The 23,156-nt window shown below is 42.1% G+C and overlaps 1 long non-coding RNA gene and 1 other non-coding gene across 2 annotated transcripts; one reads left to right on the forward strand and one right to left on the reverse strand.

Moving 5' to 3' along the window:
* Positions 1-959: 959 nt before the first annotated feature.
* Positions 960-1,066, reverse strand: LOC125148488 (U6 spliceosomal RNA). Its single transcript, XR_007145571.1, has one exon. It is a non-coding gene; the product is annotated as a U6 spliceosomal RNA (small nuclear RNA).
* Positions 1,067-3,219: 2,153 nt separating this feature from the next.
* LOC125147502 (uncharacterized) lies at positions 3,220-22,374 on the forward strand. The gene is made up of 3 exons (XR_007145220.1): positions 3,220-3,312; positions 20,616-20,693; positions 22,289-22,374. It is a non-coding gene; the product is annotated as an uncharacterized LOC125147502 (long non-coding RNA).
* Positions 22,375-23,156: the final 782 nt, after the last annotated feature.

Here is a 23,156-nt window from a genome sequence, read left to right on the forward strand (position 1 = left end):
ATCATCAGAGTCAGCGCCTGGGAAATTGATTGGCTCGCCTGCTCATGTTAACTCTTTGATTCAGCTTTTGTAATAGGACCTCTCCCTAAATATAGATGTTATTACAGTGATGCTGTATGAAAATTGACCTATCTTGTAGGCACAATACATGCTTTTCAATTTTAGAACAACAACAACAAAAAAATACTGTTAGTACTTAGGAATCTGTTATGAGAAATCATTAAGGTGAATTTGGAGTAAGATTGAACTGGTATATTATGTTTGGAAAAATGACTTCCTGCTGAAGGAAGAGAATTTCAAGGCTTTAGAATACCTCCCATTGTTACATTAGCACCATATTGCTCTTAAGAGGTAGTGTAAATTCTTGTAATGCTGGTGATAATTCTGGATTTAAGAGTTTAACAAGTGTTGCCATTTAATTCTTATAAGATAGGAAGCACAGTTATATCCATCTTATGCATGAGGAATCGAGGTATAGAAACGTTCAGTAACCGTTGAGCCTAGAAAAACTAGTAAGTGGTAGAGCCAGGACTGAAGTTCAGGTCAGCCTGATCGCCAAGCCTAAGCCACTAACCACGTGTTACATATGTTACTTCCTATAGCAACTAAAGGAGAGATTTCATGTTTCGTTTTTTTTTTTTTTTTTTTTTAAGTTTGTGTGTGAGAGAGAACGAGCATGAGCAGGGGAGGGGCAAAGAGAGAGGGAGAGAATCCCAAGCAGGCTCCACACTGTCAGCGCAGAGACTGATGCAGGGCTTGATCCCACGAACCACGAGATCACGACCTGAGCAGAAACCAAGAGTCGAATGCTTGACCAACTGAGCCACCCAGGCACCGCTCAGGTTATTTTAAAAGGGCATAGCCTTCAAGCCGCAAAGGGTAGAATAGTAGTCAAAGCAGTGGTTCTCGTGTTTTTTGGTCTCAGGATTCTTCTTTTTTGGCCGCAAAAAGGGTTTATTAAAAATATGGAACGCTTCACGAATTTGCGTGTCATCCTTGTGCAGGGGCCATGCTAATCTTTCTGTATCGTTTCCAATTTTAGTATATGTGTTGCCAAAGCGAGCACAGTCTCAGGATTCTTTTAAACTCCTGAAATTTCTTGAGGACCTCAAAGAGCTTTTGTTTATGTGGGTTATTTATACTTACTGATATTTTACTCTATTCGAAATTAAATCCGAGACATTATTACCTGAGAAATATTTATTAATTAAAAATAACAATAAACTCAGTACGTATTAACATAAATAACATTTTTTAATGAAGATAATTATGCTTTCCAAAACAAAACTTTGGTGATGAGGATGGCTTCTTTAAAAAGAAAGTACATTTCTTCCCCAAGTGTCTATTAATACTTGGCTTAATAGAAAACAGCTGGGTTTTCACATATGCTTCTGCATTTAATCAGTTGTGATATGTTGTTTTGGTTGTAGTATATAAAGAAAATAGAGCTTCTGTACACAGATGTGTAGTTAGAAAGGGAGAAGTATTTTAAGAGCCTTTTCAGATAGTTGTAGGTATTCTTACCTGATATCATCAAACTCAAGTTGTCATTTTTAAAAAGGTTGTTGCAGTGTGGGATTGGGAAACCTCATCGAACTTTTTGTGCTCTGTTTAATTCAAACCTGTTGCTTTTATCTTGTTCTTTGAATGGTCTTTTACCCATGTATAATTTTGTAACATCATGCATGGATTATTTGGAACATATTGGCTCACTGATTTGTATAGATCTTCCAAATGTGGACACATTTCATTGTAAATGTAAAAAAAGGGAAAAGCACATTGCTAATATCATCTTGAGCTCAGCAGAAAAGTCTTTAAATACTGGGAAGCTGTCAAGTTCATAGTAGCAGAAACAAGTTATTTAAAATATTTATTTTTACTTGAAAGCTTGAATTTTATCACCGAAAATACATACTGTTAATTGTTTTTCCAAAAGGGTCTCGGTATCCCACTGGGGCCATAGGCCACACTTTGAGGGTCACTGGCGTAAGAGCTTAGATTGGGGAGAAGCAAGTGAGAAAACATTTGTCTAAAGGTCCAAACAAATTAATTTTCAGGGTGCTGAAGGAACTTGAAGACGAGGTCTCAGAATCACTAGCAGTGGGGGAATGGGAGAGAGTTCAGACATCTAAGAATGAGAAAAGACTGCCTTGCCTCCCCAGAGGGATGTATTCTGGGTAACTCTGATTCCCAGAAAAAGACTACGGGATATTCCGTAGCAGGTAGCTTAACATTACAAAATAATTCTGTGATTGCCAGATGCGGTGAAGGCTAGGAGGTCATCTCCAATATCGTTTTTTCTTTCTGATCATGTGACACAATGTGTCACATGGTATATACACTGAGCTATTTGAATAACTACATAAAGACAGTTGAAGAGTAATTTGTGTGGGTACTGCTTGTACAAAATGGCACATGTTGCTTTTGATCAGAAAATCAAACATAAATTATACATAATATAATTTCTCATAAAAGAAAATGTATAGAATACCTACCATATGCAAAATGTGGTGTTTGGAAAATGGCAGCTCTGAGGGGCACATATGAGGAAGTAGCATGGCATTATGGGAAGATCATAGCATTAGGAGTCGGGACACTTGAAAATGTGTTCATCCTGGTTTTCCACCAACTCAGTGGCTGCCCTTGGGCAAGTGACTTCGATTCTAGACCTACGCTTGATATCTGTCATATTAAAGAAGTTAAGGCCTCTGAAAGGGATGGAGTTGTGCTCTCTTATGCCATGGAGCGTAACCAGAATTGACCAATGGGATTTTGGAGATGCCAGTTTGCCTCACGGTGGATAACTTACTATCTCCGTGAGGTCCATTACTGAAGCCACTAGCCTCAACATGGCTATTGAGCACTCAAACTAGGACTAGTCTAAATTGCGATTTGCTCTCAGTGTAAGTTACACACCAGATTTTGAAGACTTCATATGAAAAATAGAATGTAAAATACCCCATCAGTAATTTTCATATTAATTTCATGTTACAAAAGATAAGTTCTGGATGCATTGGGCTATGTTAAGTATTATTAAATTAATTTCATCGGTATTTTTAAAAAATACCTGGCTACTAGAGAGCATAAAATTACATAGATGGCTCACGTTATATTTCTTTTAGTCAGTGCTGTTCTAGCTAACAGAGTTTCCAACAAAAGAACAGTAACTTGAAGAAGAACATAAATTTACTTTTAATTTTACTTTTTGAGGTTGGCAAGCAGAACCCGGGTCACAGTTTTGAGAAGACAGCCTCACAGAAGACTGCGTGTGCTATGCAGCTGGGCTATACTGGGTTCTCCATCTGCACTTGGGTGAGTGCTAAGGTCCTTTCAGCTCTGCTCCCAGGATTTGTCAGTGTTAGTAGGTGAGGGAAACGGCCCAAAGGAATGCCTGACATAGGACACGGGGGACTTTCCTCCATTCCCGGATTCAAGCAGAGAATGTTCAGTGTGTACTAATTCAGTGAACGAGAGCGTACAAAATGTGTGTGGGTATTTCAGGTAAAATGGATGATGGTTTAAGACTCAGGCTTTGCATCAGCTCATTGCCAGCATTTTCTAGCTCTGTGGCTTTCCTTACCTATCCATTCGGTGCCCCAAGGTCTTGGTCTGTAAAATGCAGAGTCCGCAGGTGCAACTTTTCAGAGCATGCACTAGATTTCTCTGGACATGCGGCGAGCTACGAAACTTACTCTGCAGTGCTCTTGTGTGAGTCGCGTCTTGCAAGAGAAAACTACACACAACGACAAAACCTTCGTAAAACACCTTGCCTGTGAAGTTGGTAAGCGTGTTCTCACTTCCTTGTGTCCCCTAACCACCTGTGCAGCATGATTCTGAAACGGCTCCACAGGGCTCGTCACTGAAGCAGACCTGCCGGGAGGCCCTTAACCACCCCATCTCCCCATCTCCTGGTGGGAGGTCCACTTGTGGGGAAGTGGACCCCTTAGGTGCAAAGAGAGCAGAGGCGCTCTCTCTCCAGTCCTGCACCTCCCATGCAGACCCGCCCCTGCCTGTCAAGTGTTGATCTCATGTGCCTGCCATCTGACCCTTAGGATTCTGCAGCGGAGGCCTGGGTGATGAGTAGTGATAATTTTTGTAACCCAGGACTGCCCGCAATCACTGCTCCTTCCCTCCCCTCCACCCAGCTCTCTCCCCTTCCCCAAACCTTCTCCATCTGCCCATTCTGTCCCTCTCACCTCCCCCCCTTCTCTCCCCCAGACCTACCTTGGCCTGATCTTTTACTGGAGAACCAAAGGCTCCCAACTTCTGCCCTTCCATCATCACCCAGCCCTCTCCCTCCTTCGGTCCGCCTCCCTGAGATGCAAAACGAAACCTACTCTTCCTCTTGCTGAAGGCAGACTTCTCTACCATGTTCTTAGTCCTCTCTTCCCCAGGACCTAGACCATTTTTTATTGAATTACCTCTTTTTCATCTTATTTTTGACATTTCGATCTCCTTTGGTCATTTCTTAAAGAGTTTATTAAATATTCTTTTAAATATTCTTAAATCTTTTTTTTTTTTTTTTTTTTTTTTTTTGCAAAGGAAGAAAAAAACCTTCCCTACCTTGCATTCTGTTTAGGTATCACTCTCCTCTCTCTATTTTTTTTTTTATTAACTTTTAATTTTTTATTGAAGTATAGTTGATACACAATGTTACATTAGCTTCAGGTGTATAACATAGTGATTTGACATCTCTTTTTTAAAAAGCTTGTTTTATTTATTTATTTATTTATTTATTTATTTATTTATTTATTTTGAGAGACAGAAAGAGAGAGGGGGGGAGCACGTGAGCAGGGGAGGAGCAGAGAGAGAGGGAGAGAATCCCAAGCAGGCATCCCTGAGGTGGGGCTCGATCCCACAAACCATGAGATCATGACCTGAGCCAAAATCAAGAGTCTGAGGCTTAACCAATGGGGTCACCCAGGCACCCGGTGATTCGATATCTCTATACATCACGCTATGTTCACCACAAGTGTGGTTACCATCTGTCACCACACAACGCTATTACAGTACCATTAGCTAGAGTCCCTGTGCTGTGCCTTTTATTCTCATGACTTATTCATTCCATAACTGAAAGCCTGTATCTCCCACTTCCCTTCATCCTTTTTGTCCATCCCCCTCTCCTCTGTCTTTTTAAAATCAAGTTAAAAAAAAATTTACCCTTGTCTCAACTTCCTCACATCTCATTCACTCATTTTCCTATTTATAACATTTGCCATATTAATTTAGTTACAAATGCATTCAAGAATCACATGTAGAATAATATGTCTATTTAGAAATATTTTAGACCTCATCAAGTTATCAATCAAGTATAGTAGTGGAATATACATATTTTCAGATATTTAGGGATTCAGAATCTTTATCTCCTATGCAACTTTCCTGGCAAGGTGTGGGAGAATATGTTCTATGAAAATGCAGAAGTAAACCAAGAAACAGGAAGACACAGGATCTAGGAAAGGGGAGGGAGGGCAGCAAAGGGAAGTCCTAAAAATAAAAGCTACATAGCAGGCCTAGAGAAAAACCAGTCCAGATTGAATCAGAAATGTGGAGTCCTCAGGGAGGACTCAGGTCTCCAGGAGGGAAAAAATGGAACCAGTGTGTTTGAGGGCAGGCAAAAAGTTATCAGTAGGTAGGTGACAGAGATGCTGGAGAATTTTGTAAAAAAAATATGTCAGAGTGTCAGAGGCACGTTAGAGTGTCAAGCAAATGAAAACATGGGGTAATTATCAGCTCCCGGAAAAATGAAATGTTGAGTAAGATAGGATCTATGCTTACAAATTGACTATCAGTTTCCTCAGAAGCATTACTATACATTATTAAAGTGTAAACACCGATTAATGATTTCACCAAAAATCGCTGAGATGTTGGTTGGGTGGTGTGGTGGGGTAGAGAGGTGAGTTGTGCAAGAGCTAAGTCTTTCTCCGCCATCGTTAGGAAGTCACCAGCTAATACCTAACACCTGATATCGATGAATAAAGAGGTAGAACTATGATGTGGAGTTCAATATGTAGAGACAGATTAACAAGAAAAGGTGAGGGTCCAATTGAGACATTGTCTCTGGAGACTGTAGTCATGGAGAGGGGCAAAGGTAGGAATCTGGTTTTTTTATGATAAACTTTCGAGTATTGTTTGAGATTTAAAATTATGCACGTGTTATTTTCATACATAATATTTAAAACTTAGGGGTAAGATTTTGATGTCACTGTTCTCCAGGATTCAAAACCTCTCCCTCTTCCTTTCTTCTATACCAACAGCCTTCCTTGATGATTTCTTCTATTTCATGATATTCACTGGTATTAGTACTCCACAGCTTATAGCTGGCTGTACCCCAAAGGCACAGCTTCCCCTGTAGTCTTCTCTAATGGGAGGTGATTTTTTTTATTAAAAAAACCTCACTTCTTTAAATTTAAGTTAGTTAACATACAGTGTAGTATTGGTTTCGGGAGTAGAACCCAGTGATTCATTATTTACATACAACACCCAGTGCTCATCCCAACAAGTGCCGTCCTCAATGACCATCACCCATTTAGCCCATCCCCCCCCACCTCCCCTCCAGAACCCGTCAGTTTGTTCTCTGTATTTAAGAGTCTCTTATGGTTTGCCTCCCTCTCTGTTTTTATCTTGTTTATTCCTTCCCTTCCCCTATGTTCATCTGTTGCATTTCTTTTTTCTAATGTTTATTTATCTTGAGATGGGGGGAGGGGCCGAGAGAGAGAATCTCAAGCAGGCTCCCCCGCTTGGAGCAGAGAAGCCTGACATGGGGCTCAAACCCACAAAGTGCAAGATCATGACCTGAGCTGAAATCAAGAGTCGGATGCCTATCTGACTGAGCCGCTCGGGCGCCCCTCATCTGTTTTGTTTCTTAAATCCCACGTATGAGTGAAATCATATAATATTTGTCTTTCTCTGACTTATTTCACTTAGTATAATACACTCCAGTTCCATCCACGTTGTTGCAAACGGCAAGATTTCATTCTTTTCCATTGCTGAGTAATATTCTATTGTGTGTGTATGTAAGGTGGAAGCTGATTTTACCTTTCCTTTCCTTTTGTAAGATTCTGTAGGGGTGGGATGATGGGATAGGGATCTTGCTCCTCATTGTTACCTCTCTTGTCCGGAAAACCAAAAAACAACGTGTGCACACATGCGCACACACACACACATACACACACACACACACACACAACACACACACACACACACACACACACACACACACACACGTGTCCATCTCCTCTGAAGTGTATACCGTCAGATTTTCCAATCCGAACCCCTTCATGGTGCAATTTCCTGGTCATCTACTCTTCTTCCCTGAGGACTACAGTATCTTGCTTACTGTTTCCCCCATCCCTTAATCCTGCCGTGATTTCTGGTAGGTTTTCTGTGCAACAGTTCCCGGACCCAATCACTTCTATCCGTTGTTTTCTCCCCTCTGCCTCGACCAGCAGCTCCCATTATCATCCTGTTAGTTCTAATTGTCAGTCACCCGAATCTCTGGTTTTGAGCCTCCTACCCTGTATGACTCCGATATTTGTACTCATTTTGTCTTGTACCACCACTATTGACCCTCCCACTTTTTTTATTATTAATTTCTCCCCTTATATCCTTACATATATTCATACCCATTTCATGGTTCTTCATTATAATCATTCTTTTGGAGCACATTCTTGATTTCTTTGACACTTTCTTTCTCAGTCATGTGCCTGGCAAATTCCAATCTATCTGTCTATGTGTCGGCAGCTGAACATCAAAGGGTAGAACACAACTGTGCTTTCTGGTCTCACTCTGCATTGACTGCCACCACCGAAACATTCCCACCAGTCGGCAGTCCTATTTTTTCCTGGCAAATTTACTTTCTCACTCTCCAAGGTGACTACTTCATATCTTCTCACTCTTCAGACCTCTATAACCTTGACTGATGACCTAAACTTCTATTTTATGGACGGCATTTAAGTAATTTCATGCTAGTGCTCATATTGCTACCACAGAATCGAATAACCTCCTAGAATCAGTACCCATGCTCTCGGATTCTTTTCTCGGTTACAACGAAAGGGAAAACTTAGTTCATTTCAAAGACCAAGTTCTTCATATGGGCCCGAATGCTATCTCTTCTAGTGGTCACAAACTTTTTTTTTCAATCATCTCATCTCTTTGTTCGGCAATTTTTCCACTGTACTTGATGGATTGTTGCCATTAGCACACAAACAAGCTTGGGTATTTCTTCCAGGTAAACTCTTCAATCCTTAGCGTAGCCTACAAAAACGTCCATGCTCTGGCTGCTCTTATCTTTCCATTTTCATCTTCCCACATCCTACTTTCCAGTCACCCTAGACAACTGGCTATTTGCCAAGTAGCCCTTCTGCTGTGTACGTCCAGGTGTCTGATTACATTCAGTGTACAAAACTCAGGGAGATATGGCCCAGAACCGGGAGAAAAATCAACCAATAACCCACTCATGATAAAAAGCCTCAGCAAACTAGGAGTAGAGGGGAACATTTTCAACTTGATAAAGAACATCTACAAAAAACCAAAGCTGACATCATCCCTACTGGTGAGAAACTAGGAGCTTTCCTGCTAACATCAGGGATAAGGTAAGAATGAGCCCTCTCACTCCTCGTTTTCAACATCATACTGGAAGTCCTAGCTAATGCAATAAGGTAAAAACAAACAAACAAACAAATAAATGGTATAGAGTTTGGGAAGGAAGAAATAGAACTGTCTTTGTTTGCAGATGACGTGATTGTCTATGTAGAAAATCCAAAAGAATCAACAAAAACCTCCTGGAACTAATACCTGATTATAGCAAGTTTGCAGGATACAAGTTTAATATAAAAAGCCAATCGCTTTCCTGTATGCCAGCAATGAGCCGGTGGAATTAAAGTAAATACACAATACAATTTACATTAACAACACCCACCCCCAAAGTGAAATACTTACATATAAATCTTAAAAACATAGTAACAAGATCAGTATAAGGAACATTATAAACTTGACTAAGGAAATCAAAGAAGAACTACATTATTGGGGAAATTTTCCATTTTTAAAGATAAGGAGACTCAATCTTGTTAACATGTCTACCTAGTCAATGCAATCCTAATCAATATCTCAATTTGTGGATATGGACAAAATGATTCTAAAATATATGTGGAGAAGCAAAACACCCAGAATAACCAACACAAAATTGAAGGAAAAGAACAAAATCAGAGGACTGACACTATCCCACTTCAAGACTCACTATAAATTTGCAGCAATGAAGACAGTATACTCTTGGCGGAAGAATAAACAAATATATCAGTAAAACAGGATTAGAGAACCCAGAAATAGACCCCTGTGAATATAATCAACTGATCTTTGACAAGGATAGAAAGGCAATATGATGGAAAAAATCCTTTTTTTCCCTAGGTTTATTTTTATTTATTTGAGAGAGAGATAGACAGCAAACGGGGGAGGGGCAGAGAGAGAGAGAGACAGACAGACAGACAGACAGAATCCCAAGCAGTCTCCACACTGTCAGCACAGAGTCTGATGTGGGGCTCAAACTCAAGAACCGTGAGATCATGACCTAAGCCAAAACCAAGAGTTGGATGCTTAACCGACTGAGCCACCCAGGCACCACAAGATAGTCTTTCCAACAACTGGTGCTGAAACACTGGACATCCACGTGCAAAAACTGAATCTAAATACATACCTCACACCCATCACAAAAATTAACTGAAAGTAGTTCAGAGACCTACATGTAAAATGTAAAAGTGTAAAACTCTTGGACAATAACATAAGAAGAAATCTAGATGATCTTGGGTGCGGTGATAACTTTTTAGATACAACACCTAAAGCGCAATCCACGAAAAAAAAAAACGTTTGATAAGCTGGACGTCATTCAAACTAAAGCCTCTGCTCTGCGAAAAACACTGTCAAGAGAATGGGAAATTGAGCCACACACTGAGAGAAAATATTTGCAAAAGTCACATTGGATCAAGAACTATTATTCAAAATATACAGAAACATACAAAAAATTAGAGAACAAGAACAAAAATAAATAAACAAGTGGCAAGAGATCCAAGTAGGCACCTCACCAAACAAGATACTCAGATGGCAGGGGACAAGCTGTTCCACATTCTGTGTCTCCAAGGAACTGCAAATTAAAACCACAGTGAGATACCCCCACACACTTATTACAGAGGGGAAAATCCAAAACACTGAGAGCACGAAATGCTGGTGAGGATGGAGACCAGTGGGAGCTCTCATGCACTGCTGGCGGGAATGCAAAATGGTGCCGCCACTTTGGAAGACAGTTGGGTGGTGTTTTACAAAGCTAAATATAGTCTTACCGTATGATCTAGCGATCGGGCTCCTTGGGATTTACCCAAAGGAGTTGACAACTTATATCCACACAGAAACCTGCACGCAAATGTGTATAGCAGTTTTATTTATTTTTATTGCCCAAACTTGGAGGCAACCAAGATGTCCTTCAGTAGGTGAATGGGTAAATAAACTGTGGTCCATCAGACGATAGAATATTATTCAACGCTAAAAAGAAATGAAATATACAACCCTGAAAAGACCTGGAAGAACCTTAAACATATATTACTAAGTGAAAGAAGCCAATCTGAAAAGGCTATATATTCCAATTATATGACATTCTGGGAAAGGAACAATATGGAGGCAGTTACAGGATCAGTGGTTGCCAGGAGTTAAGGGCGAAGGAGGAATGGATGGGTGAAGCAAAGAAAATTTTAGGGCAGTGAAACTATTTTGTATGATGCTATAACGACAGTTGTATGTCATTACACATTTGTCAAAACCCATAGAATGTGAACACACTGAGTGATCTCTAATTTAAACTGTGGACTTTGGATGACAATGACATATCAATGTAGGTTCATTGGGTGTAACAAAATTTCCACCCTGGCCTAGGAGGAGTGGAGGAGACTATGCATTTGTTGAGGCAGGGGGTGTAGGAGCACATTCCATTAAATTTTGCTGTGAATCTAGAACTACTTAAAAAAAAAAAAGACTATGGGGCACCTGGGTGGCTCAGTAGGTTAAGCGTCTGACTTCGGCTCAGGTTATGATGTCACGGTTCGTGGGCTCGAGCTCGGCAAGGGCTCTGTGCTGACAGCTCAGAGCCTACAGCCTGCTTTGGGTTCTGTCTCCCTCTATCTCTGCCCCTCTCCCACTCATGCTCTGTCTGTCTCTCTCAGAAAAATAAAATTGAAAAAAAATTTTTTAAAGGCTATTAAAAAAAAATCAACCAAGAGAACCAGGCCCAGCAATAATGGTTAATAAAGTTAATAGAAAATAATCCTAAGGGGTGCCTGGGTGGCTTGGTTGGTTAAGCATCCAACTCTTGACTTTGGCACAGGTCATGATCTCACGCTTCGTGGGTTTGAGCCTGAGTCGGGCTCTGCACTGACAGCATAGAACCTGCTTGGGATTCTCTTATCTCTCTCTGTCTTTGCCTCTCCCTCGCTCATGCTCTGTGTGTCTCCTTCTCTTTCTCTTTCTCTCTCTCTCAAAATAAATAAACATTAAAAAATGGAAGAAAGAAAATAATTTCAAAATAGTTTCTATAACTGTTATCATGTGTTAAATAATGTAAAAGAGAATACGATTGTCAAATTGGATAACTGATTTTTAAATACAAAGCAAACAACACAATGTAAACTTAAACACAAGGACTATTATGAAGGATAAAGAGGGAAAGAGGAGCATTTCTTAATGTAAGAGAGGCCAATTCATCAAGAAGCCATAATTGCTTTAAATGTGTATAAATGTAATAACAGAGCTTTGAATATATGAAACAAAAGCCAGTGGCATTGAAAGGAGAAATAGAGAAATCCACACTTATAGTGGCAATTGAATCTGGAAATATGACCTAAACTGTAAGCAGGCAAAAATAATTTAATTTTGATTTATTTTGAGTGGTTATTCCGTTCACATGGCTGAAAATCAGAGGTGAAAAGCACATAGTGTATATGGTATATACAGCATAAAGATATGGTGAAAAATCTCGCCACCTTGTTACTCGCTCCTTAGCCAGTTTTCCTTGGAGGTAACACTGTTACCAATTCTTCTGTATTGCCTAAAGATATTTTATGCATATATAAAAGGTTTATGTATCCACTTTTCCCCTTTTCTATACAAATAGTAGCACACGGTACCCATTTCAGAATTTTGGGGGGTACCATTTAATAATATTTTTGATTCCATTATTGGTACACAAAACCCCAGATTAGGTAAGCTTTAGGGCATGGCACTTTGTCCGTAGTTCTATGGATTCTTTTTTGTATTCAATTGTGCATGCCATGGCTTGAAATTCTTCAGAAAGTTTCAAGCCCCATTGAGATCGCATGAGAATTTTTTTTTTAATTATTAGGATGTAATTCACATACCATAAAATTTACCCTTTCTTTTTTGTTTTTATTTTTTCAATTTTTAATTTTTATTTATTTATTTATTCACTTTTTTTTTTTTTTTTTGAGAGAGCGCGCACACGTGTGCAAGCGAGGGAGGAGCAGAAGAGAGAGAGACAGAATCCCAAACAGGCTCCAAGCCCAGTGCAGAGCCTGATGTGGGGCTCGAACTCATGACTGTGAGACCATGACCTGAGATGAAATCAAGAGGCAGTCGCTTAACCGACTGAGGCACCCAGGTGCCCCACACACTTTCAAAATATGCACTTTAAGTGGTTTTTAATGTATTTATTAAAGTTGTGCGAACATCACCACTTCCTAATTCCAAAGCATTTCCATTACCTGTATCCATTAGGAGTCACCCCATTTCCCCTAACACATCTGCTGACTCTATAGATATGTGCAGTTGACATTTTATAGAAATGAACTCATGTAATATGTGGTCTTTTGTGTCTGGCTTCTTTCCCGTAGCGTACTGTTTTCCAGTTTCATCCATGTTATACTTCACTCCTTTTTGCGGTTGAATAATACACCACTTTTCATTTGCATTTAGAATTTTATTTTATTTTTTTTTTTTTTTATTTTTTTTTATTTAAAAAATTTTTTTTTTCAACGTTTGTTTATTTCTGGGACAGAGAGAGACAGAGCATGAACGGGGGAGGGGCAGAGAGAGAGGGAGACACAGAATCGGAAGCAGGCTCCAGGCTCTGAGCCATCAGCCCAGAGCCCGACGCGGGGCTCGAACTCCCGGACCGCGAGATCATGACCTGGCTGAAGTCGGATGCTTAACCGACTGCGCCACCCAGGCGCCCCTGCATTAGAATTTTAAACATCCTTGCTAACAATGTGTAATTGAATCGGTACAGGATGAGGTGGTGTGGTCTCGTACACATTAAAACATAAGTCCTTTTTAGGTTGTGAATTTGAAAAGGTCTATTTTTAACACATTTTACAAGAATATTCAGATATGAATGAAGCACATTTCGGAGAATCAGGAAGCTGTGCCTGTTGCCACAGACTTTTGGCAAAGATGGTAACTTATGTGTAGGTTTCTGAAGCTTTTCTCAGAATTGGAAATGACCAAAAGACATTAAAGGAACAAAAACAAAATGCCCCCGGCTAATTTGTGTGGAAACCAGGGAATGATGCCAACCACACTGCATGAAATTCAAGGTATACCTATTAAGTCCAGTGCAGTGGGACCAGATGGAAGTCACAGAGGAGGAAGGAAATTCTTCAGGTTCTATCAGCATCCCTTTAAGTCACTGATCGAGGCTGATGTAGGGTGGGAGACAAGGCTAAATTAAGAATATGACACACGGCTTACAGCAATGAAAAGCAGGTTGGGGATTTTCTCTGATCCATTGTCTCAGTGACGTCGGGTTTCACATAGAGACAGATAAGGACTTTCCCAAGCAGGAGGGCCATGAATGCCTACTTTCTCGTCAAGAGGATGGGACACTGTTCCAAATGAGTGGATGTACCAAGAGTAGCTACCAAGCCAAACAGTAAACTGATGTGGAAAATGGCCTTCCTATGACAGGGAATGAAATATGGAAGTCAACCAACAAAGACAAATGACCCCACCCCAGTGTGACCCGGGGCAGACTTTGGCCTCAGTTCTTTCCGGCCTTCTATAGACTTCTTTTAAAATGGTTATGAGAACATATATCATCGGCCCTCCAGCTGATGTTTAAGGGGAGGTTTAAAGGGCGCCCAGGAACAGTGAGGAGACTCAAGGAGAGTCCATGTACATTATTTGGGGGCAAATATTGGATCTGGTATTTACCTCCATGTTTGTAAGTATGTCAGTACACAATCTCTTTATTTTTTCATTTTAGAGCTTATATTGACCTCCTATTTTGGTAGATGCTGTTTAGCACACACATTCCCCAAACACCAATTCTGATGCTTTTCCAGTCCTCCTGGTTATACCACAGGTTTTAGTTAAATCACTATGAAGTATTCATATCACTGGACTAAATAAACACTGCCCTCTGCTTTGCCAAGCAGCATACTGATTGCTTCTTACACGACTTTTGCTTTTCCTGTAGTTAGTAATTGCCTGATTTATTTCACTTGCCCATTTCCTTGTACCTTGTACTTTTGCTAATATTTCTCCTTCCTTTCAATATAATGTTCCACAGAGTCAAATTCACCTGTAACCTACCCATTTCATTGATTTTCCCCGAGACATTCCATTGATCTTCATGGGTTGTCCTCTAGTGGAGATGTCTTTCCGCATATCAGGTGTCCATCCATATGGACAAGCAAGACATCCCAAATCCCAAAGCTCCCCGTGCGCCTGCACAACACCAGACGCCTCTGCTTCTGGCATCTTTTCAGGGTTTGACCTCGTTCTCGTCAGTGCCTCTCGTGGCACACACTGAAGTGTCACATTTCACTGCTCTGACAGGTGCTAACCGTCCCGCCCTATCTTTTCTGTTCTTCATATTTTTGTGGCCTACAGACATTTCCAGGATTCATTATGGTTGGAATCTGTGAGTCTGTGTTTCTGTTCTCATTTTTCTTGTTCAGTGCAGATTTCTAAGAGGAAAGGTGTGCAGAAGGATCTTTACGTTGCCATTTTACACAGAGGTCAACCACTCTGTCTTCTTCAAACACCTTCTTTCCTTGCTCCTGTGACTCTAGTGTGTGGGTTCTTCTCTTCCCTCTTTCTGTCCTACAACACGTCTGAATTTGGGAGTCCCTCAGGCTGTGGTGTGTGGCTACCTACTCATCTCTCTCTATCTCTCTACCCACGATTCTCTAATCCATCCATGTGATGATAAATACCTTCTGTGTCCTGAGGACTCCCCAACTTTTAATTTCATCCAAGATTTCCCTGTAAAGACCTGATCTTGTCTATTTTTCAAATGCATCACAAACTCACCATGTCTCAAACTGAACTCCTGATTCTCAGTGCTAAAGCTGTTTTTCTGCAGGACTTTCACATCTCAATTACAGTGGTGCCATCCACCCGGTTGCTTGAGCCTGAAGCCTGGCAATTTCTTCCTCTTGTTTGTTTGTTTTTATTTTAGAGAGAAAGCATGTGTGTGAGTGGGGGAGAGGGGCAGAGGGGGAGGGGGAGAGAGAGAGTCAGAGAATCTTAAGGAGGCTCCATGCTTAGTGCATAGCCCGACTTGAGGCTTAATCCCATGGCCCTGGGATCATGACCTGAGCCAAAATCAAGAGTTGGACGCTCAACCGAGTGAACCACCCTGGCACCCCCTCTTCCTTTTGTTTAACAAACCTCTCTGCACCCCCATTTAACCCCAGTTCACTTAATCCAAAATTCCAATTCCAAAATATATCTTGAATCCTTTTGCCATACTCTAAACTACTATAATTTCTTATTCGGATCACTGACTTTGCAGCCTAACAGACTTTCTGCTTCGACTACTTGGCTTTCCACCCCCTGCTTCCCAGCAGCAGCCACAACGGATTTAAAGCGTCAGTCAGATCACACACTCCTTTCCTTGGAGATCCTAGTGAATTCTCGTAGCATCTCCAAGAACACCCAAGCTTGTACCAGCCTGGGTGTGGCCTGGTTTTGCCCGCCTCTTTCTTTTAAAAAAAATTTTTTTTTTCAACGTTTATTTATTTTTGGGACAGAGAGAGACAGAGCATGAACGGGGGAGGGGCAGAGAGAGAGGGAGACACAGAATCGGAAACAGGCTCCAGGCTCTGAGCCATCAGCCCAGAGCCTGACGCGGGGCTCGAACTCACGGACCGGGAGATCGTGACCTGGCTGAAGTCGGACGCTTAACCGACTGCGCCACCCAGGCGCCCCTTGCCCGCCTCTTTCACTGCAACTCCTGCAGAGTGATCAGGGCAGAGAAAAGCAAGAGGGTTTCTGGCCTCAGGGCATTTGCACGTGCTGTTCTTTTTACCTGGTTCACACCTACACTCTCTCTTCATATGGATTGCTCATTTTCATCCATGAAATCTCATCTCAAATGTCACTTCCCAAGAGGTTTAGAGGGTCACCCAATCTAAGGCAGTTTCCCCGGGTAGGTCTCTCATAGGACTCCCTTCTTTTTCTTTAATACCTGGCCCTAATTCATATCTGTTTTCTTACTTGCTTAAAGTCTATCTTTCACACCAGAGAATGAGACTAGAAGCTAGTTCTAGGATTTTTTTTTTTCCCCTTTCAACCTTATCCTTCCGGTGCCTGCCCTGTGGAGATCCTCAATACATTTTTCAATTCAAGGAATGATTTTAAAAATAAGCAAGCAGCAATAAAACAAAACGAAAACAGGACCTATCAAAACATTCTGCTGCAAACAGGATTGCCATCGATTCAAATACAAAGGATGAGTGTATTTCAGGAAAGACGATGACATTTTAGGGAGCATTTGCTCTCTCTCGGGGCCCTTAAAGAAATTGTGAAGTCTCTGAAGAAGAGAAGAAAGATGTTACGGAGAGACAGCAAAATGTGGACGAAAGGGAATGTAGACTCAAATGCAGGGGGACAGTAAGACCAGGACAGAAATTCCGACGGCATCGGAAGCCATGAGGAACAGAGTCAACGCTGCCAAGAATAAAGTCAGTTCAGTGAAAGGCAGGTAAAGGATGCTCTGAGAACACAGAGGGAAAGGGAACTGGAAGGACACGCCGGGCATGTGATAGATAGACAAGAAAGAGTGCGGTGTGGACAGATGGCGGACGGTCCTGAGAGGGAGAGAGGAAATGGAGCCAATGGATCCACATACGCCCGTGCACGAATTAACGACAAGACTAGCAACCTGGACGCATGTTGGTGACTTTCTGTGTCCTCTGTGTCTTGTACACAGTAGGGACTCAATGCACCTAGGCCAGTTTTAACATAAAAAAATTTTTAGGTTCTTATAAAAACAACTAAGGCGGAGGGTTGCAGTTTTATTGTTGACATACAAACTTCAATAAAATTACTGTAATGTGTACTGAACAACAAAATACATCATACGAAATCTATTTATAATGTGTGAAGAAAAGAATCAAAACAACAGAGGAAGGAAACACTAGCATCATTCCTTTGAATTTTTACCTGACCAAAGAGATCTATGATTATATCTATGATTATAGATAAATTTCATATAAATCAATCAGATTTCTTTAAATACATAAAACATTTTGTTCTTCTTTTTAAGGTCCATGGAACACTAAATAACAAGTTTTAAATTAAAAATAACTTATGCACATAATATAATTTTATCTTAAAAATATGTGTAGATATATACAAATATATTTATTTTTAAATTTATGTACTTATTTTGAGAGAGAATGTGAGTGGGGTAGGGGCAGAGAGAGAGAGACAGATTCCCAAGCAGGCTGTGTGCTGACAGCACAGAGCTCTACATGGGGCTCGATCCCACAAACCATGAGATAATGACCTGAGCTGAAATCAAGAGTGTATGGACTGAGCCGCCAGGTACCCCACAAATGTATTTATGTGGGTAAAAATAATGCAAAATGGAGACTGGAGTAGTAAGAGTGTTTTCTCTGAGTGGTGGGATTTCTTTTGTTTTTTTTTTGTTTTTTTAATGTTTATTTGTTTTTGAGAGAGAGACAGAGTGTGAGCAGGGGAGGGGCAGAGAGAGAGGGAGACACAGAATCGGAAGCAGGCTCCAGGCTCTGAGCTGACAGCACAGAGCCCGACACGGCAGGGCTCGAACCCATGAACTGTGAGATCATGACCTGAGCCGAAGTCTGATGCTCAACCGACTGAGCCACCCAGGCGCCCCTAGTGGTGGGATTTCTAATTATTACTATTTTCCTTTCATTTATATGAATTTTCTGTCATTTCTACAATGGACTCGTATTGCTTGTATAATTAAAAAAGCGAAGGGGAAGCCGGTCAATTCACACTCAAGTGAAATGTTATTAGTAAAGACACAGCCCATCGTAAGGGAGGGGTGACCAGTAGGAAGGACGAGACGTGCATACAGACAACAAAACCTTCAGTGTGTTTGGGGAAAGCTTTATTAAACCATAAGAATTGAGAGAAGTCCAAGAACACGTTCTCTATGGAAAAGGAAACCAAGGGAGGACAAAACTAGATCACAGGCTGTCTTCACAGGCAGAAGGCTTTCCCAAGCATCACATACCACGAGGTAAAGAGCAGGAAGAGAAACAATCCCAAAGGAATATGGATATTAAAATTAATGCTAACCCTAGAAGGATTATAGTGCTGTGCTGTTGATTTTGGAAAGTGGAGAAAACGCCAAGCCTCTTGAAGTCATAAGAGACACTGTGCTGTAGTAAAAAAAAAAGCCCTGAGTAATCAGGCACATTTGAATTTCAGTGCAAGGTCTGCAACTCAACCAGCCTGTAACCTGATTACTGAACGGTCTCTGACCCTCAGTTTGCACCTCTATAAAATGGGGATACGATGCTTGCTTTGGATGATTGCTGTATTGAATTATCCAAAGAAAGTTTGTGAGGGGTGCCTGGGTGGCTCGGTTGGTTAAGCGGCCGACTTCGGCTCAGGTCATGATCTCGCAGCTCACGAGTTTGAGCCCCGAGCTGGGCTCTGTACTGGCAGTTCAGAGCCTGGAGCCTGCTTCCATTCTCTCTCTCTGCCCCCACTCTGCTCGCACTGTGTCTCTCAATCTCTCTCTCTCTCTCTCAAAAATAAATAAATAAATAAAATAAACATTAAAATATTAAAAAAAGGAAGTATGTGAACACATATGGATAAACATATATACAGAAAGGGGTGTGGATCTTGAAGAATTAATTCGGTATCTATGTGTGGAGCACTTACTACGTACGAGCCACAGGGGCATAGAGACCTCATGTCTGCCCTCATGAAGCTCACGAACGTCATGTCCACGAATGCAGCCTAAGATAGTGGAGGAGGAGTTCCCCTGAGGACAGCATGCTGGGCGTCTCAGGGAGGAGATGTTGGTGTTTGAACTGGACCTTACCGGAAAGCCAGAATCTGGACGTACTAATCCACGGGCAGCAGGGGGAGTGATTAAACACCCCCTGCGTTATGAAGAAGGATGGAGAAAGGCAGGAGGAGAAAAACAACAAGTTGTCAACAGAGCGTTGTTCGATTTGATTAGATCCGCAATGATCTAATCATTTTTTTTGCCTACAGATCTTCAAAGATCATTGTTTGGATGACCATGCAGGCGCAGAGAACTGAGACAGTGATGTTAGGAAGCTGGTGAAAACGCTCCCCTATTTATTTCTGCCTGCTTGTCTGTGACCAGTGTTTCACAAAAGGAGTGAGAAATTAGTAACCACATGCTGGGTAAGATGTTCACGAGAAGGTCAGGAAGCTTGTTTGTCAACCTTAATTGACAACTGATGTTTAAAAGGCGAAGCATCATTCTCGTAATTTAATGGGAGAAATTGCTATTTAATGCCAGAGGGGGAAGAGCTACCATATGCAAAAGCCCGTGGAAATGAGAAAGACGGACAAAATAATCCCCTTTTTGTTTTAGGAAAACGTAAAGTGGTGCCCCAGGGATTGTTGGCAAATATTATCATCTTTGAAAGCTACTACTTAACACAAATTCCGGGAAACCAGAGGCTTCTGGGTAATGTGAATCACAAGGAAAGAATGCCCCGTTTTGTGGCTGAAACTTTTTAATGGAATACTGGTTGATCTTAGCGAAGAAGGCCAGGGGTCAGGGTCAGTTTGGGAGAATTTTCTGCCTGTTTCTGTAGAGGCCCCTACATAAAACACTTCTTTCTCGGCCTGATGGAAATGTTTCATGTGATCACCTACCCGTGGGAGCCACTCACATCTCCAGAGATATGCTTCCTCCTTTTTCCCTATGTTGCCTAACTTGAGATAGAGCTTAATAGGGCTCTACTCATTCTTTACATGAACATTTATTAAGCACTGGTTGCCTCCATGCCTCCTGTCTTTGACGATCTTGATTTAGAGATGGTGTATCTGAGACAGGATCCCCTTAGCCAAACAGAATCTCTCTACGTTTTAAACCGGAGGGCATTTACTACAGGGAATTGGTTACCTGATGAGGGGGAAACCGAGATGCCAAAGTGGGTGGTAAGGCCACCCAGGGGTTATCGTAAGAGCAGGCAACTGCTTCGGCCCCAGGGCTGCAGAGGGCCGGGGGGAACTAGTGGGGGGGGGGTTGTTGTGGGGTGTCCAGGAGCATCACAGAAAGCTGAGAGGAGGGGAGAGATATCCTGACTCCTTTGGGTTTCTAGCTTTCTCATCTTTCACTGGTGTCTTCACAGGCCCAACCCATCCAGAACTGGAGGAAAGGGAGGAAGAAGTTCCTTGTAATACAGAGTACAGCACTAGGAGAGAGATGGGTAAGCCAGGACTGTACTGTGATGTAGTCTGTCTGTGCTAAGTCCTACGAGAGCAGGTTGCACGGACCTCTGTGCGCTGAGATGCCATCAGAAGAAGCTATTGTTTGAGCTGCTTCATAATGAATAGTTCTATGGTAGGAAAAGGCGGGGGGGGGGGGTAGGGGAGGAAGGGTGCTTTGAAAGAGAGGGGAAAAAACTTAGAGGGCTCAAAGCTTATGTTGGAGTTGAGGAATCACAAACAGCTCTTTGGGGATAGAACATCAGTGGATGGCAGGTGTGCAGGGGATGAAGCTCGAAAGAGTTGGGGACCTCCTAGCGCTTAGGACGAAGAGCTGGCCTCGGCTAGGACGCTAGGATGGGGACAGTGTCATTGAGAGTTCCCTCGGGGGTCTGCACCAGCGTGAAAATGTGGTGTAAGGGGGAGACTGAAGACAGGGAGGTTGATTAGAAGGAGGAGACAGTGGGGAGAAGGGCAGGACTCCCCAGGGAGGAGCACGCAGTGAGGAGGGGAACCTAGTGACATCAAGAACGTTGAATGGATAGGATTTGGAGATTTTTTTAATGTTTATTTTTGAGAGAGAGAGAGAGAGAGAGAGAGCGAGCAGGGGAGGGGCAGAGAGAGAGGGAGACACAGGATCCGAAGCAGGCTCCATCCAGGCTCCAAGCTGTCAGCACAGAGCCCGAACTGTGGCTCGAACTCACGAACTGTGACATCATGGCCCAAGCCCAAGTCAGACGGTGCTTAACTGACTGAGCACAGCCAGGCGCCCCTAGGATTTGGTGATTTTAATGTACATCATGAGGGGAGATGCAGAAATCCCCATTGGATGGTCATGGTGCCATTTACCCAACAGGAGGAGGGAGCTTTTTATTGACCTCTCTGATATTTTCCATGTAGAGTTTTATTTTTGGCTGCTAGTGGAGTTTGAAATGGAGAAAGCTAAAGCTGTCTATCTGGTTGATGCCCCATTACTGATAGGAAGAGAGTAGATAGGACACACCCACCGCTCTCCCCATTAGCTGCCTCATTTCCTGTGGGAGAGACACGTATGCTAGCACAGAATAGCAAGACAAAGTGATAGTCATGGAAGAGGTCAGTGCCAGCTGCTAAGAAGCTGAAGGGGGAGCCAGCTTCCAACTCTGCCTGGGTGTAAGTGGAGGTGGGGTATTCATGAGGGCTTCCAAGAGGAAGCGACTCTTGACCTGACTCTTGAAGGGTGCATGGAAGAGTGAGAAGATAAAGTGTGTAGAGACATGACCTATGAGAGCACATGGTCCCATCTTGTTGAACATAAGTGTCAGAAGGACAGAATGATGTGAAATGATGCCAAGAAGGAAACGAGAGATAGAGCAGTGACAATGTTCACCCTATAATTGATGGGGAGACCTTGGTAAATTTTGAGGAGATCCTTTTTAGATACCACTCTCTTGCTCACTCAACAAATATCATCTGAGTTCCATGTTGGACCACTCTGGTGGCAGAGTGAAGGATGAATACATAAGAGATGTTTCACAGGGAACTAGCTCTTTTCCAAAACGTGCTGCTTCTGCCTCCAGTCGCAACTCGACCACATTTCTGTCTCTCTTGCCATTAGGTGTGGCTGCGTGTCCTTATTCCAATCTAAGCAATGTGTGCAGAAGTGAATCGTGCTTCATTTTGGTGAGATGGGGCCTTTGGGACCTACCCTGTGCTGGGCTTTATGCTTTTCCTCTTCCTGGCCGACTGGGTTGAGACCTTGGAAACCAAGTCAGGAAGATGCTGGAGCTGCCATCAGCACAGGCCTCCCTACTGTCTGGAAACATACCCTGGACCATATGTGAGCCAGAAATAAACATTTCTTAATGTGCGCCCTTGTGTATATGAATCTATCAGCATAGCTCAGCTACCCTAATCATAATCTTAGTGACATAAGAGGTTGGTGTAAGTAAATGAAAGTTTCAGCTGGGGTCATAGAAGTGAGGATCGAGAAGCAGGAGGAGAGGGAGTAAATGGCTGTTTAGAAGACAGAAAAAACAAGTGCTGGAAAGTGGTTGGCTTCGTGGGTGAGAGCGGTCCAGCATGGCTCCTGATTCCTGCCTTGGGTGACTGGTCAGATGATGGTAACATTCCATGATGGAACCAGAAGAGGAGCAGGATGTTTGGTGTTAGGGGTATGGATCTGACTTAGTGAAGGTCTGGGATTTAGACATTTGGGAGACGATAAACGTATGAAGGTATGAAATGATTCATTTAAGCATAGAAGTAGAGCGTAGAGAACAGGATAGATAATGGACTTCGATGAAGCATCTATCTATCTATCTATTTACTGTTGGTCTTCAAATATTTTGATCATGAAATTTCAAACATATAAAACTGAGAGAATGGTGTCATGAACTCTGCACAACCATCATCATGCTTCAGCGATTTCATGTTCGTTAGCTTTCTATTGCATAGAACAAATCACCCCAAAACTTAGAAACTGA

Source organism: Prionailurus viverrinus, chromosome D2 (assembly GCF_022837055.1).
Source record: "Prionailurus viverrinus isolate Anna chromosome D2, UM_Priviv_1.0, whole genome shotgun sequence".
In the NCBI taxonomy this organism is placed as follows: Eukaryota; Metazoa; Chordata; class Mammalia; order Carnivora; family Felidae; genus Prionailurus; species Prionailurus viverrinus.